At 39.4% G+C, this 3,649-nt stretch overlaps 1 long non-coding RNA gene across 1 annotated transcript; it reads left to right on the forward strand.

Annotated features, from left to right (window-relative positions):
• The first annotated feature begins 616 nt into the window (after nucleotides 1-616).
• Nucleotides 617-3,166, forward strand: LOC122193266. The gene is made up of 3 exons (XR_006182857.1): nucleotides 617-757; nucleotides 880-1,024; nucleotides 3,017-3,166. It is a non-coding gene; the product is annotated as an uncharacterized LOC122193266 (long non-coding RNA).
• Nucleotides 3,167-3,649: the final 483 nt, after the last annotated feature.

Consider the following 3,649-nt stretch of genomic DNA (forward strand, 5'->3'; position numbering starts at 1 on the left):
GGGGTTCCATTCGTTTTGCTGTCCCACACAGTTCTCTGTTCCTACTTTGCACAGCTAACCCATGCTAGAGGTATCACACATAGGAAAGTGAATCGGTGCCTCTCCTTGGGCTAGCATTAAGCTGCTTTGAACTATCAGGACTTTGGTCCTGGACTTCATTCAGAGGGATGACCACATCCTAATGATCAGGTTCATTTTTCATGCCAATTAATGGACATTTGCATGGGCAATCTCTGTGGCAGAGATGTGAGATGAGGAAAAGAGGGTGGGCAAGAGGATGAAAGTGGAGTAAACAGCTTGGAAAAACTGCATGGAGTAAGACCAGGGAAGAAGATGGTGGGAAACAGGAGGGATCTTTGGTATGAACAGGAAGAAGCAGTGGGAAGAGCAGAAACTCCTGCAAATGCAGTTAGAAGTAGATGTGATTTCCTATTCATGAAGGGAAATGTGTACTCACTCAAGACAGATTTGCAGGTAAAAGTGACTCAGATCTGCAATCAAGTGAGTTATTTTTCCCCAAGCTGAAGTTCTGCCAGCTGTGGCATCTAATCATCTCTGGCTGTGCCTGTAAAGTATTTAAAGGCAATTCTGATACCAGCTGCATCTGCCCATGGTGCCCAGCAACTTGCACTGCCTGAACTGTGATTTCTGCATGGGCCCAGCCTGCCCTTGCAAGAAAGTTGGGTGGATCAGGACCTTGGGTGCCCACAGCTTTGTGAGTTCTTTGTTCTGCAGCAGGGACTAGAAAACGAGACAGGTGAGGAGTGACTGATGGACCTGGGGTTGTTTAGTTTGGAGGAAAGAAGACTGAGGGGAGACCTTGTTGCTATTTACAACTATATGAGTGGATGTTGTGATGAGGTCTTGTTTTTTTCTCAGGTGACAAGTGATGGGACATGAAGTAACAGCATCAAATTGCACCATGAGGAGTTTAGATTGGATATTGGGAAGAATTTCTTCAAGGAAAGGATGGTTAGGCTGGAATGGTCTACCTACTGAAGTGATGGAGACCCTTTCCCGGAAGGTATTTAAGAGATGTATGGACGTGGTGCTTAGGGACATGATTACAATCAGACAGGATGACCTTAGTGGTCTTTTCCAACCATAGTGATTCTCTGATTTTATGATTTAGTGGTGGACTTGGTAGTGTTCTGTTGGCAGTAGGACTTAATGATCTTTTCTAACTTAAATGATTTTGTGGTTCCATGATTCAATTTGATATTGCTAGAACAGTGCACCAATGATGGACTTTGGGGATGATCAGCATCTGCTGAGATTATATAGAAAGAGGTGAGAAAGACAGACTTCACAGTGCCTGCCTAAGTGCCTAACTGTATGCTTAAAATTTGATGAGATGAAGTTTGGTGTGTGATATGCCTGTACACACACACACACACACACACACACACACATACATATATATAATGAATTAGAGTGTTTCCTTTTGTATGTGGTAGCAACCGTACTAGGAAAAAGTATAGTTTTGTTCCCTACTGTGGCATCATAAACAGATAGTCTAATGGTTTAGTAAAAATTGGTATTGCATTCAAATTTGTGGAAGACTAGACTGGATCTGTTCTAGAAGTACAGTTGTTTTAAACCTGCTTAGTATTTCTGAGGTATCACTGCTGAAGAATGAACACTTAACTTCCTCTGTTGCAGCTTTTTTTCTTCTTGAAGGTATAAAACATAATATATTACAACATTTTGGGCAACGTGTTTGTATTACTCATATCAGATTATTTGTAAATGGGGAAATAATTTTTTTCTACACAAAAAAGAAAGTAATTTTTCTACGCTTACAGATCAGACTTGCATATTATCTTGGGTTTCTTTATTCTTATTAGGAGTTGTGTCAATATGAAATAATGCTTTGTACTACTCTCTGCTGTAACAAACGCAGGCCACTTCATCCAGCTAAGTATTCATTTAACAGACATTCCTGTCTTCTGTTTTCTTCACCTTTTGTAAGATTTCAGCAAGGAGATGAACTAGTTCCTCTAGGCTCGCTTAATGGTCAATGGAGAAAAATAGGAACTTGTATGATGCTATTCAGTTGCTCTGTTTTGGACATTTACTTGAGAATGAGATAAATCATGGCCAAAAAGTAACTGTTTCTCTCCAGGAATTATACAGGGAGTATGTGCTACTGGATCATAGAGATTTGGTTATGAGTTCACCTTTGTATTATGCATACCCACGTTTACGTATATACATATAATCTAATTGCTTATAATAATTTCTTGGTCATTCCCCAGACTTTTGCTCTCTTTCTTTGTGCAACTATATTGCTAGGCTGAAATTCATTCTTGTTTTGGTGAGTGAAAAGCAATTGGAAATATATTAATATATATTTGTGATCTGATGTAGCTTCCTCCGAATTGCTTTTGGATTTTGTTAGTGCTACTGCATTTGGGATGTTAGCTATTTACAAGTCAACACTTATTTGGGCCATCTATTGTTCACGTTTTTCCTGGTATATGTGTTGTATGTGCAGGAAAAGTGCAGGTGCACAAGGACTCAGGCTAGTCTGATCAAGATGTATGTAGAAAGGAAGAAAGACTACTTAGTTATTTTCCCTACTGAGAGCTCTGTTACACAAGCAATTAAATTAACTGTCCTGGCATGTCTTTGAGTCTTTTTTTCTCTCTCATTCTGTCTTTTTAAGATGTTCCCATTCTTCTTCATTCTCAGATTTCCAAATGTGTGAACAATTAGTGTCCTCTGATGTTCGTTAAACATTGCTGGGCTGTAAATTGAGATTCAATACCATGTTTCCCGAAGTCAGAGCAGTCTGGGTCATTTAAAAAAGACTGGGTACACAGTGTGGAGGGTTGTAACTTGCCGATCCTGTCACAGATAAAAGCTCCTTTCCAGTGTTCTTCTAATGACTCCTGCAGTATCTTTGATATCTGGAGAGTTTGTGGCCATTTTCTTTAATGCCCTGAATATTATGAGTTGTAAGTGCTTAGTTTCTTCATGTTTATCGTCTTGACTGAAATATCTTTTTTTCTAGAGAGGAGAAAAGCCTGGATGCCTGGAGTCTCAGTGATGCAGAAAATTTGGATGGAACCTCACTGGAAGAGCATCCTGAAGTTATGAAAAAGCAAATCTAAACCTTTAAGAACATTTCTACAAATCAGGTTCTTCAGAAAAGAAATTGTTATTGCAGAAATTTTCATTGGCTTTTATAATTTTCATTTAGTATTAGCCACTATATTCTTTTTTTCTATTTTTCCTTACCATCTGAAGTGCCAAGTCCTATTTCACTTTCCCTTTGCCTATAAGCAAGCAGTTAATCAAAAAGAAGCACTAAAACCACAGAGAAATGGGAATAGTGTAGAAGAGAAAAAACTAGGCTTGCTAAGGGAGCTGAAGAGACCAGAGAAGAGGAAAATTGGAGACAATCTTCTGTATCCACCTACCACATCCTTCAGTGCTTATTCCATCGTCTGTTCAGAGAAAGATATAAGGTAAGGAGTCTTCATCCAGTATGACCTCTGCTCCCAAGAATTAACAGGGGTGAGCAGGCATCTCTCTGTGCCTCTGTAAACACTGAAGCTTGGGTGGGGAAAAAAAAAGCATACATTTCTAAAAAGCCCGATAACTATTGAGCCTCTCTGCTAAAAGACACAGAAGAAGAGACCCA

This window comes from Lagopus leucura, unplaced genomic scaffold (assembly GCF_019238085.1).
Source record: "Lagopus leucura isolate 7727_CA_CO unplaced genomic scaffold, USGS_WTPT01 Super-Scaffold_73, whole genome shotgun sequence".
Classification (NCBI taxonomy): Eukaryota; Metazoa; Chordata; class Aves; order Galliformes; family Phasianidae; genus Lagopus; species Lagopus leucura.